We start from the raw sequence: 13,809 nt of genomic DNA, 5'->3' as shown, positions 1-13,809 counted from the left end.
ATTAGACAACTAGCAGTAATAAATTAAATTTGTCAGAAACCATGTTTTTAATATACCAATAAGACATGTAGCAATCACACTTATGTGAACAAAACGAACATGAGCTAACAGGGTATAACAGCTGCTAAATGAATGAAGCAGAGCCACAGCATGATAAAGATGTGTAAAGAAAAATAAAATAAAATCGCTCTTCTTCTCATTTACGCAGAAAAAAAAAAGTACCTGGAAGTAATTTGAGAAATGAGAGAACGGAACACTGTTGGAGCTGATCATATAGATTTATCATCAAGTACATGCAGATTTCACTCTCACCCCTTAGATGGCATTGATGTAGGATATCCAGCACTGCTTATGCTATCATCGTCTCTGAAATTTCACATCTTCTTGAGGTAGTCAGAAGCTATGGTTAAGGTCTGGTTGCCTTGTCCAGTTAAAGTTTCCCAGTCTCTTTTTCCGATTAATTCGCAGCTGATGATCTTTCCTAATGCTGTTGTGCTGCTTTGGAAGATGGAAAAACACAAATAACACATCAAATGAATTCCATCTCTTTCAACTCCATATACCAAGGAAGAGGAAAGAAATAAAAAAAATTGTAAAGTCGCATTTTTCTTTTGGTGATTGCTTCTCCTTTCTGTTCCGTTCAAGTCGTCTCCGCAACCACATAAGAATCTTGACAACACAACTATGTTTCCACAATTGGAGAAAGAAAACATAGACAGCAAAATGGAACCTAAAAATAGTAATAGAGGACAAGAACAATTTGTGAGAAACAAGTAACAATAGTACTGCTAAAGATTCAAAGACTTGAACCAGTAACAAGGTATTAAGAACCCTGCTAAATAAATAATACAGAGTCACTACATAAATGTGAGATGTTTAACGAAAAAAATAAAAATATATACATATATATATATATATATACTCTTCTTTTATTATTATTATTTTTTTGTTCATTGATACCTGCTGAAACAAAATGGATTCTAGACAGTGAGGAAAAAGTAAGTACCTGGATGCAATTGGACTGAGATATTAGAGATAGAGACTACATATTTGCATAATGCTTTTTACATAAATTCATTGTCAACAAGGATATGAATGATGTGAGCAATCTTCGACCAATTGTAACATCCTGTCCCGAAGAACATCGGAATTTTTTTTCACATTGACCGAGGTTGACCAAGCTTGACCACCGTTGACCGAGAGGAGCCAAATTTTGACTTTTTGTTTCAGGTGGAATTTTTGCTTTGACCAAGGCACCGTTGTGAAGTACTTGTCATTCCAAATTCACAGACGAGTAGCACGTCGAAATCGGACATTTGATTAAAAAGTTATCGACCTGCAAAGTTTTCTAATACATCATTATTTTATTATTATTTTATTTTACACTATTTTATTAATTTCTTTTCCTTTTCTTTTTTTCTTCGTTTTCTTTTTTCTTTATTTTTCTTTCTTTTTATTTTCTTTCGGGCATGTGAAAAAGAAGGGTACTATTCATCATCCCCTCCCTCTCTCTCTCTCTCTTACCCCCCTTCCCCCCGGTGAATATCTCCCTCTCGGTCTGCACCATTTTTGGCCATTGGACTGCCACACGCACCACCCACCGATGAAGCCTAGTTGTCGAAAAGCTTAGCAGCCAAGTTTGGTGGCCGACCGACCGGTGACGCGTCCAGATAGGCGGATGAAGCCGGCGGCAGCCCATTTTGATTTTCCGGCAATTTCACTTTTTTCGGGCCAACCCAGTCCGATTTCATACCTTTCTCCCCCTATTTTAGACCTCTTGAATTCGATTTTGAGGTCCATTCAGCTCCATTCCCTGCTGTTTGAGAGACACAACAAGTTGAAGTTCTGCCGAAACCTTCCGGCCACCTCCAATCAAGTTGAGCCCAACGAGATCGGTAACGTATTCCTTGTCCCCTTAGCTTTCCGTTGATACCTTAATTGCGAATTCTGGACCTCGTTTGTGTTAAACTCCCCAGGTACCAGGTATTATTTATTCGAATAAAATATTAATTTATTTAACCATGTGTAATATTGTTGTTCTAGAAGCACGTGTAAGTCGTAGAATTGATCCTATGGAGGATCTTGGTTGGATCGCATGCTCGAGGTGAGTGACCCACCTTCAAATTTAATTTTGGGGTTTAAAATATCAGGTTTTGTGAAATGTTTTAAAAAGGGAATATTTGAAACTGAGTGAATCGTAAGGGTTTTGAGCGAAAATATTATTTTCAAATATTTAATAGTTAATTATTTATTTATTATTGATCAATCAAGTTTATATTATTGTTATATTATTATTATTTATTTTCCTGATTAATAAATTGGGTCACTCACTGAGATGATTAGCATCTCACGTTTTTAAATTCCATTCCCTTAGGCTCAGGTTAGTCGGTGTTGATCGTAGAGGGTGAGTTTGACATCTTGGTTCATTGCTGAAAGTCTAAGAGGCTTTTCCTTTCCTTTCTATCTTGTATTATTTCTTTTTATGTTGTATTGTATTAAATTTCATATTCAATTGTAGTGGATAACACTCTGTATACTATTTGGACATTTATTTATATAATATTGTATTGGTTCCCCGTTAATTATTGAAGTGCTACAATTTGAGGTAATACTTTGTAGTAAGGTGGGAGGAATACGATGGTGTATATAGAAGTGTATTTTCTGTGCAGGGAATTTGTGGTAAGTCCAACCCTTAGGGGAGGTTCTGTCGGATTTTCCATTGGAGGGTCAGGGTTTCTCTGGGACCAAGGCTTGTCTAGGATTCCAGTGAGGGATCTTGAATGGATCCTGATAGTTGGTATCAGAACTCTAATTTCTAATATTCCTAAGGGACTGTGCATTGTTGTACGTTCCATCTACGTCTAATCTCTCATTTTATTAGTCTCGAAGCGTTGTTTCCTTGTCTCGAAGCAAATTCGTTGCCTGAGTTGTAATAACTCTAACCGTTGAAGGTGCTAATTAGAATTTGCCTATCCTTAAAGGGTAATCGTATGGCCTAGTCAAATGGTCAAGGATTGCCTCTTTTTCACCGAAGATCTTAAGTCACGAGAAATGCGTATTGGTTGATAAGACTATTTCTCAAGTCAAAGTCTTGTGGTGGATTCACCTAGCCGAGAAAGCGACGTGGGAACTCGAGGTGCAACTTTGAAACTAGTATATCTGTACGTTTTAGGGACATATGAAATTTCGAGAATGAAATTTTTGTAAGGGGGGAAGGTTGTAACATCCCGTCCCGAAAAACATCGAAATTTTCTTCACGTTGACCAAAGTTGATCGGGTTTGATTGCCATTGACCGAGAAGGGTCAAATTTTGACTTTTTGTCTCGGATAGAATTTTTGCTTTAACCAAGGCACTGTTGTGAAGTACGTGTCATTTCGAGTTCATAGACTAATAGCATGTCGAAATCGGACATTTGATTAAAAAGTTCTCGACCTGCAAAGTTTTCTAATACATCATTATTTTATTATTATTTTATTTTACACTATTTTATTAATTTCTTTTCCTTTTCTTTTTTTCTTCTTTTTCTTTTTTCCTTTATTTTTATTTCTTTTTCTTTTCTTTTGGGCACAAGAAAAAGAGGGGGGAAGGGGTACTATTCATCATCCCCTCCCTTTCCCTCTCTCTCTTTCTCTCTCTCTCCCGTGAATATCTCCCTCTCGGTCTGCACCATTTCCGGCCATTGGACTGCCACACATGCCAGCCACCAATGAAACCTAGTCGTCAGCGAGCTTAGCTGCCAAGTTTGGCAACCAACCGACCGGTGATGCGCCCAAATAGGCAGATGAAGCCAGCGGCGGCTCATTTTGATTTTCCAGCGATTTCGCTGTTTTGCGGCCAATCCAATCCAATTTCATACCCTTTTCCTCCTATTTTGGACCTCCTGAGCTTGATTTTGAGGTCCATTCAGCTTAATTCCCTGCCATTTGGGAGACATGACAAGTTGAAGTTTAGTCGAAACCTTCCGTCCACTTTTCAGCCACCTCCGGTCGAGTTGAGTCCAACGGAGATCGATAACGTATTCCTCGTCCCCTTAGCTTTCCATTGATACATTAATTGTATTTTGGACATCGTTTGTGTTAAACCCCCCAGGTACGGGGTATTATTTATCTGAATAAAATATTAATTTATTTGATCCTATGTAATATTGTTATTCTAGGAGCACGTGTGAGTTGTAGAATTGATCCTATGGAGGATCTTGGTTGGATCGCGTGCTCAGGTGAGTGTCCAACCTTTAAACTTAATTTTGGGGTTTAAACTATCGCGTTTTGTGAAACGTTTTAAAAAGAGAACATTTCAAACTGAATGAATCATAAGGGTTTCGAGAGAAAATATTATTTTCAAATATTTAATAGTTAATCAATTATTTATTATTGATCAATCAAGTTTATATTATTGTTATATTATTATTATTATTTATTTCCCTGATTAGTAGATTAGGTCACTCACTAAAATGATTAGCATCTCATGTTTTTAAATTTTGTTCCCTTAGGCCCAGGTTAGTCGACATTGATCATCCGGGGCGAGCTTGACGTCTTTGTTCATTGCTGAAAGTCCAAGAGGCTTTTCCTTTCCTTTCTATCTTGTATTATTTCTTTTTATATTGTATTGTATTAAATTTCATATTCAATTATAGTGGATAACGTTCTGTATACTATATAGACATTTATTTATATAACATTGTACTGGTTCCCTGTTAATTATTGAAGTGCTGCAATTTGAGGTAATACTTTGTAGTAAAGTGGAAGAAATAAGGTGGTGTATATAGAAGTGTATTTTCTGTGCAGAAAATTTATGGTAAGTCTAACCCTTAGGGGAGGTTCTGTCGAATTTTTCATTGAAGGGTCCGATAGGGTTTTCTTGGGATCAGGACTTGTCTAGGGTTCCAGTGAGGGATCTTCGATGGGTCCTGACACCAATCTTCTCCTGTCTCTCTCTTGTACCATTGAGTTAATAAAGGACAATCTTCGATTCTCAAAAAAGATAGAGAAGCGGGTAGACCTTCTGGTAAACACTGAAGCAGATGACATTCAAGAATACTCAGGGTTTCAAGGGATGTGAAGTGTCTAAAGGCATTGCCATTTAATGATTTCAGATTTGGAAGTCGGGATAATAGAAGAGTTGTCAAAGAGGTAGGAAATAGACCCTCATCCGGAAAGGAATCCACTATATCTTCACTTTCACAGATACACAAGTTTGTGAGAAAGGTGAGTCCTAGTAGTTTCCATTGTATGGGTGGTGCAAACAGCTTATCGCAATTATAAAATCTCATATATTTGAGCGCATTTCTAGAATGGACTGCATCGAAGAGTCACCTATCATAAAACGCTAAAGCCATGGAAATGCAGTGTCCAACTGTTGAGTCCTTGGAAGTGAAGCCACTAGTTGTTCACTTTCCGAGATGTAAAGAATCACCAAAGAAGGAAGATAATCAAGCAAGCATCCCGATTTTAACTTCGGGCATCTTGCCATAAGACGAGGAAAAACTCCACCTTCACCATGATCAGCCATAAAAAATAACCAATCCTTCCACTCCGGCATATCACGAAAGCTAAGATATTCTAAACATCTAAATGGCTTTCCCACACTAGTAGAACCATTTGAATAGAATCCTTCACCTATTCTCTCCACTAAATTAAATCCACCGATTTCAAGGGATTTAAGAGAGGGTAGATGCCCAAGCGTCGGTACCTCGTAACAATTTCTACATTTCTGAACCTTCATCTCTACCAGATGAGGAAAGGAACCATATCATATCTAATTTGGAAATCTTGTGCCTCCGTAATTTTTAATCAGTAATCTCTCAATTTCTCCGTGAGGTTGGAGCCCTTCAAGCATTTCTCTTGATTTTTGTGAATCGTCCGTTTGACTGTTCCACCCCTCGTCCAAACTCAAATCAGTTATGTACTTCTTCTCCTTCAAATTGACATTCAAAAAATCTCCCACATCAACTACATTTCCAATCCTTGCAATACAAAGTTTTCCACTCCTATTATGAAGCTGTCCTAATTTTCCAATATTACACCACCCATCATCGTGTTTGCCGTGGTAAAACCTGTTAATGTTCGTAAATGTTTCATCTCACATATTTGTAGTGGCATCCCTTCCAAATTCCTGCAATCTTCAATATCAAGATGATGCAAGTTTATTAGATTTGCAATGTTGCTTGGTAATCTCTTAAGACAACAACATCCATTCAGCAATAGTTTACGTAAATTGGACAAGCCACACAATGTATCAGGTATCTTTTCAATTTCAGTAAAAGATAAATGCAAGTGCCGTCACTGCTTCAGATTACCAATCGAATCACTCAATTGAGTCAGGCCTATACCATTTGCCAACATCAATATCCACAAATTGTATAAAGTACATATTGTCGCAGGTAGCTCTTTAAGCTCACTGTAAGATAAATCCAGGTAGCCTAGAAGTTTCAATTTGCCAATTGAATCGACCAACCCTGTGGTATAATATCCAAGCACAGAGAGCACTCTTAAGAAGGGCATTGTTGACGATAGTTTTTCACAGTTGACAGGCAGATGTTTGTTTTTGATAATGTAATCACATTGGTAATCCAAAAATTCTAACGGTAAAAAGGTCCTCAGACATTTATTTTTCAAATAAATTCTCGAACTTCGTACTTTCATATTTCTTACGTCTCACATATGATATATGGCGAGTCTTTCTTACTAGTTCAAGTGGGTACTTGTCATCCAGCCGCAATGAAAATTCTCCTGAAACAAATTTTGCTAAATCGTTTACAAGATCATTCATAGTAAAACTTCTCGCAGTGAATGTGGACTGTTCCCACTGCTTATCAGGATGAAATAAAGATCTTGATATTAAATCATTAAAGTAATCATCTCTTACATCAACTAAACTCTTCCTTTTATGGGGTTGCAATAGATCCTCTGCTATCCATTGTAAAATCAATTCTTCTTTTGTAAAACTCCTATCTTTTGGATATGTTGAAGAATAAGCAAAACATCATTTTAGATGAAAAGGAAGATAATGGTAGCTTACACATAGAGCAGGAAGAATATTACTCTCCTTTTCAGCCAACTCCCATATGTCATTGTTTAACACATTTTCCCATTCCTCTGCATATGATTCACTACGCAAGAGCCAACCAAGTGATTTTACAGCAAAAGGCAGACCATTGCACTTTTTAATAATTTTTCTACCAATTGCTTCTAAATCTGACCTGACTCTGTATTGTTAAAGGCATGTTTTGCAAATAATGACCAAGAATCGTCCTCGGATATTAGCTTTAAGTTATGATTTGGAATGGTACCCATCATTGATGCGATATTTCCATTTCTTGTTGTCACAATGATTTTGCTTCCACAGGCTCTAGAATCCAAAGAGCTCTTTAGGGCACTCCAAAGATCATAATTCTCATTCCAAACATCATCTAGGATAAAAAGACATTTTTTCCCCACCAATGCTTCCTTCAATCTAGCTTGAAGTTGAAATGGATCTTTGACATAGCATGTTTGGGAAGTTACTGTCTCAAGAATTGTTTTTGTTGGTGTAGAAACATCAAAGACATCCAATACAGTAACCCATGCCTTGAGATCATAGTTATTCACTCTAGGATCCTTGTAAACGAGTTGAGCAAGGGTGGTCCTTCCAATTCTGCCCATCCTGACTATGGGAATCACAGATATCTTACTCCCACCTAAATCATCTGATACCAACAATTCAACAATGGCCTCTTTGCTACCTTCCCTTCCATAAACATCAGAGTCTTCTACCAAGGTTGGTGGTAATCGAGGTGAAGATCTTCTCTCAACAACTTCTTTCAAACCCAGGACATCTTTTTGTTTAACAATATATTCTAGTCTATCAAGAATCTCCACAAGTTTGGGTTCCACAATGTTGTTAAAACTAGTGGACCAAGTAGAGAAGAGATTCCATACCTAACTTGTGCTGCTTCTGTTTTCACCTTCCATCTTGCATTGTGAAGCTTCAATGTTGATTTGATAGATCAAGTCCTCTGCATCATAGGAAGCTTCTCTAAGCTCATAAAGCCATTGCATGACAGATGGATTTCTGATTTTCTTCTCTTCAGCATCATTGATCAACATACTAGCAGACAACAACATAATCTTTAACTTTTTGAGCAGCCCATCATTCAGTTTCTTTCCCTTGATGAAGTCAATGACCTTATGAGAAGCCAACCTATCAAACAGTACCTAAAGTGTGGCAGAGAGGAAAGCTCCACCAACAAGTTCCGCAGCCATGTGTTCTGAGAAAATTGAAGAAATTGAATTTAGGAAAGATCTCAATAGCAGATTAACAGGAGTTATGAGTATGCAATCTGAAACTCAGATCATTTAGTTTTTGTGCAACAAATACTAGTATGCAATTGATTTTCTTAATGCCATCGGGAAGCCCCCCACTTGTTATCTTCTCGTTTTCTTTTATTTTCTTTTATTGGTCAATGTTTTGTCGTTCTTTTTATATTTTCAAACTTCAGAATGCGACCCCGTTGGAAGTTGTTGGCCAATTGGGTTTAGGCCTACACGGTATTAATGGTCCAGGAAAAGTAGTCAAGCAGTTGGATGTCAAAAAACATTAGTTGAATATGAGTATGAAGCCAGCTTTCTTAATACCATCTGGGAAGTTGCCCAATTGTTCTCTTGTCATTTTCTTTTGGGTTTTTTCAAAACTAGCCACCATACAAATCCATTTTCAAAGAATAGCAAAAAAAAATTTTTTTTTTTAAAACTAGCCCACTTTTAACTCATTGGACCAAAATACCCTTCATTAAGTTTTTTTCTTTTCTTTTATTTTTTGTTTTTGTTCTCTATCAAAACACATTTTTTTCCTTTTGTTCGTTTCCTTTTTCTTTTATTTTTTTGTTTTTGCTCTCTTTGGTTTTCAAAACACAGCTAGGGTTTCCTTTCCAGTTTCCTTTTCGAAAATCACGATTGCGACCGCCACCCAGAGGCAGAGGAAAGCACACCATTGTCATCGTCGATTGCTATATTCCGACCTCTCTAGTTGTTGCCACAGCCGCAGGTACTGCCACAACGACCGTTCGTCATCGTAAAGCAACCCCTGCGAAGCTTTCGGGACTTTCGGGAAGAGGGGTAGTCTTGTGTATAAGTATAGCATTTCTGGTCGAACCCACCCAGCCCATTTAAGAAGAATCGAACAAAATTGCCCAACTCCCAATCTTGTGTGTAAGTCTGTTTAGTTAACAAAATTGTGAATTTTGTTTCTTTCAAATTGTTCAATTTCTGCAGTATCATGGGTTCTATGGGTTTCATGAGTTTTATGAATGTTATTTCTGCAATATCATGATGCTCCATTGATGTTTAAAAATTGAGAAATGTTATGGAAAATTCATTGCCCATCCATCTAATTACCAGTTCTCATATGCAATGCAAGAATATTTGTTGGGGATTCGAATGAAGGAGTCAAAGCCATGAAAATGCATAAATCATGTACAATATACATGTCCAAATTGTGTAATGTTAACTATTCATTTATTTATATGTCTTCCTTTATGTGTTGTGCTAACTGAATTCCTGTAATGTACTGACAGTTATTGTTTTCACTAAACAAGCACAACATACATTGGCTTCTAGGGCAAGTGGACTTGAAATAGTATCGTATGGCTGTATATGACTCAGATAAGGCTGGCAACAGCAACAGGGGAGAAACGTATTTTAAGAAATTATGCATTATGTTACCTTATTTACTGCGATTTGCATCCTTTTATGAGCAGCGGAAGGATCTTGTAGACTCCGTTGATGAGTTTACATGTGAATTAGCACAAAAGTCCCCTCAGCAAAGTAACAAGTAAAGCCCCTTAAAACTTACATGTTTGTTGAATAAATATTAACTATTGAATATGGTTCTAATAATGTTATTGTCTCGTTATAATAATTGTTTTTTTGTAGTGGTGACTGTGGCATGTTTACACTCAAGACTATAGAGTTTTTACATGCTAGATTACCGGTGACATTCACACAAGATGATATAGAGTTCTTCAAGAGGAAGTATGCATATGAGGCTTACAACAAAGAACTATGCATATGAGCTAGGTGGTGATGCATTTTTCTTTACTTTTGTCATATTTATAGATGCATATTATTTATTATATTAGACTTTTAATTGTAAAAATAATGGTGGTTTATAATGTTCATTTAACGAAGATAACGATGTGTTATTGATGTAATGATAACTAATTGACCTTATAGAAAATGTGCCATTTTTATTTACTAAAATTCCATTATGCACAAACATCTTACAAGCTCAATTGTAGTTTCTGTAAAATTTTCTGCTTGTCGGAAAATATTTCCTCCAGGCAGAAATCCTATATGGAGACCAATTGAAGCTTCTGGATAATTTTTCGCCAGGCGGAAAATTTTTCCTCCAAGCGGAAATCGTTTTGCTTCTGTTGGAAAATGTTTCCTCCAAGCAAAAATCGTTTTCCTCCTGTTGGAAAAAATTTCCTCCAAGCAAAAATTGTTGCATAATATTTACTCCTATTGGAAACTAATTTCCTCCACTTGAAAAATCAATTTCTAATAAATTATTTAAGTTAATAGTGGGGTAAAAAAATTGAGAGTGGAGACAAATATTATATAAGATGAAGACGGATTTAACAAAAAATGATATACATTTGTTTAAAGAAAAGAAAAAATGATATACATTTGTTTTTCTTTTCAAAATCATTTGGACATTTCATAAAATGATATGTAAAATAAAGATTTAAAATCAACTCCAGAAAGCCTCTTTTCATTTATAATTAAATTCTAAAATAAAAATAAAAATTGCTAATAAATCTTCCACAGTCGAGTAAATAATATAATATCCAAAATATGAAATAATTATCAAAACATATTAAACCATAATATTAAATTAAAACTTCCTAATACGAAGCATAAGACAATGGATTCGTACATATCTGCCTATAATGTCCAACACCACCGCATCAGCTACATCTACATCCAATAACATCTTCACCTTCGAATGGTATGCATTGCATCCTCAGCCTACTGGCTCGCCTACTTGTCCATCTTGGTGGAAGAACAATACGACTTGCCATGTCATCCGGAACATGCCACTGTTTTTCATCTAACATAGGGTAAATGGACTCAGCATAAGCTATATGATATGCATCTGTGGTGTAGTAATGAGAACACATGCCATAGGAGCAATTTTACATTCTCTGCAAGCGGCAATACAATAATCACAAGTATATTGATTAAGATCAAAGACTTTACATGAGCATGTTTTTTATTGGAGATTAACTGTACCCCTCAAACTCCCACCTTCCACAAGAAATTCATGCATATTAACGGCTTTCACACGTAGTCCGATAGACTCCAAATTTTGTACTTTGAGTTGCTCTTTCATATGGTCAGTCATAGGCTTCGTCAATTGTGCACCTGCAGTACGTCGCTCATAAAATCACCTTTGCAGTAAATCCCGTATGTGCTCAATTAATGCTACTATTGGCATTTCTCTAGCATCTAGCAAAATACCTTTCAAGCTTTCTACGATATTGGTGGTCATGATAGTGTACCTTCTACATGGAAAAAGAGAACGTGCCAACCTTGTAGGATCACATGATCGAATGTACTGGGCAGCCTTACTGTTTTTTGCCTCAATTTGCCCCATATAAAACTCAAAATCTTCAACCAAATATGCACTAGCTGCGAGCATGAAACATTGTATTATTGTTTCATCTTTCGCATGTCCATTTGCTTTAATATTTCTGCTTATATGGTACGTGCACAGCGCGTGGCATGTATTGGGAAAAACTTTGCGTAATGCCTTTTCAATAGCGGGGTGTCTATCACTCACAAACACCAAATCCAGGAAATCTCCAATGGCATCCTTAAGGTTTTGGAAAAACCATGTATATGCTTGCTCGTTCTCTCCATCTCCAATGCTGAAAGCCAAAGGATATATTTGCTTATTGCCCTCCATGCCCGATGCAATATACATGTACCCTTTGTATTTCCCTTTCAATGTAGTCACGTTAACAGCCAACATAGTTCTTATGTAGGATATAAATCCCCTAATGCTTGCTCCAAACGCTATAAAGAAATATACAAAATTTTTATTATCATCTGTTTTGATACGTGTAAGTGTCCCAGGGTTCTTCGACACTAACTCATAACAGTAGGCAGGCAACTTAGCAAAATTCTCTTCAAGAGATCCCCTAATACTGTTAAGTGCATACTCTTTACCTCTCCATGCTTTGTTATAGCTTATATTCACCCCATATTTCTACAAAAAATCATGTTGAATTTCTTGGGTTTGTAAACATGTGCAATCCCTTCATATTTAGATTTGATACATTACTCAATAATCCGGCTACTGGCCTGCTTATGTTCTCGATGCACGATATCTAACGAGCAACTGTGTACATTATCAAAAATTCTCACAACAAATATTTCTCCATTTTTAAATGTGGTTGCACGTAGTCGCCATTTACAAGTATTTTCCAAGCATACAATCTCATACCATTGTGTAGTTGACCATGCCACCTCGAACGCCTTATTTTCACGCATGCAATAGATACTCAGTTTATTCTGTAAGTTACGTTTATTATGAAATAAATGTCCAACTACTATGCTCTCATAGCCAGTGAACTTTGACGAAAATATGGCCATAAAACCACTTATGTTGCTCGATGATATGTGATCATTTGTAGCACGATGAACCCTAACATCATCAACTCCTTCATTGTTCATTTCAGGATACATATCATTATCATTGTCCGGCAACTCATGATCAAAATCTACATCATTATGATCAACATCACCCCCTACTGCATTGTAATTCTCATCATGATCCATATTATGCAACTGCTCATACTCCTCATCGTTAGGAAATCATTCAGAATAGTTACCTCCAACATCAACTCCTTCGTGGATGTTAAATGATGTCCAGGTCCCACGAACATCAACTTGATCTCTAAACTGAGTTTTTTGAATCATAATTTCCTGAGATGTAGCCTGAATAGGTTCAGTACCAGAAACTTACGGTAGACGAACGCCAACTGGAGGACAAGAAAATGAATGAAGATTACTCCCACTATCCGAAGCAAAGGCTGTTTGATGAACATTTTTAGATACATGTTCAACTTTTGAAATCACCTAAACATACAATGGAGGCCGCATCATTGCCATCCCTCCGTTCCTCACTTCTTGAAGAAAGCATTTCACATCCCTATCACAGCGTATTTTTATAGAATCCAACTTTTCTGCACATCTTCTATATATCCATTGTAGCTTTAGCAAATATTCATTTCGATCTATCTCAATAGAATTGAAAATCTTATCCTTTAACTCTGATTTTGTGCATCTCTTACCGACGAAAACCATTATATTTTTTCCATTTCGATATTCCCAATTACCACCATCATTTTGTACCAATGTTCCATTGTATAAAATCACAATTACAATATCATCATCTTCCATTTTACTACAAAATTAAATGAATAACGTTAAACTAAATCAATAAATATATAAACATTTGAATAATACTAAACAAACATATTAACTGTATTAGAAAAGTCGATTCTGTTTTTTTTGGGCCAAATATAGCTTTTTTCTACTAGCGGAAAACTGGTGGAAAATTAGCGGAAAACTTGCAAAAACTGACAAACTGGAGAAAAATTGCGGAAGTTCATCTTTTTTGCCAAATTTCCTCCGTTTTTACTGTTTTTCATAATTTTTCAGTTTTACATAAATTTTTCTCCATTTTCAAACGATATGTCGCCTAAATATCTATAAACTCACATATAACAGCTCACAAATTAATTTCTTGCATACCCATATTAA

At 36.3% G+C, this 13,809-nt stretch overlaps 1 pseudogene; it reads right to left on the bottom strand.

Annotated features, from left to right (window-relative positions):
* Nucleotides 1-5,326: 5,326 nt before the first annotated feature.
* LOC107417770 (putative disease resistance RPP13-like protein 1) lies at nucleotides 5,327-8,085 on the bottom strand (annotated as a pseudogene).
* Nucleotides 8,086-13,809: the final 5,724 nt, after the last annotated feature.

Source organism: Ziziphus jujuba, chromosome 2, assembly GCF_031755915.1.
Source record: "Ziziphus jujuba cultivar Dongzao chromosome 2, ASM3175591v1".
NCBI classification, from domain to species: domain Eukaryota; kingdom Viridiplantae; phylum Streptophyta; class Magnoliopsida; order Rosales; family Rhamnaceae; genus Ziziphus; species Ziziphus jujuba.
The sequence above is the reverse complement of the archived record's forward strand: the minus strand, read 5'-3'. Positions and strand labels throughout refer to the sequence as shown.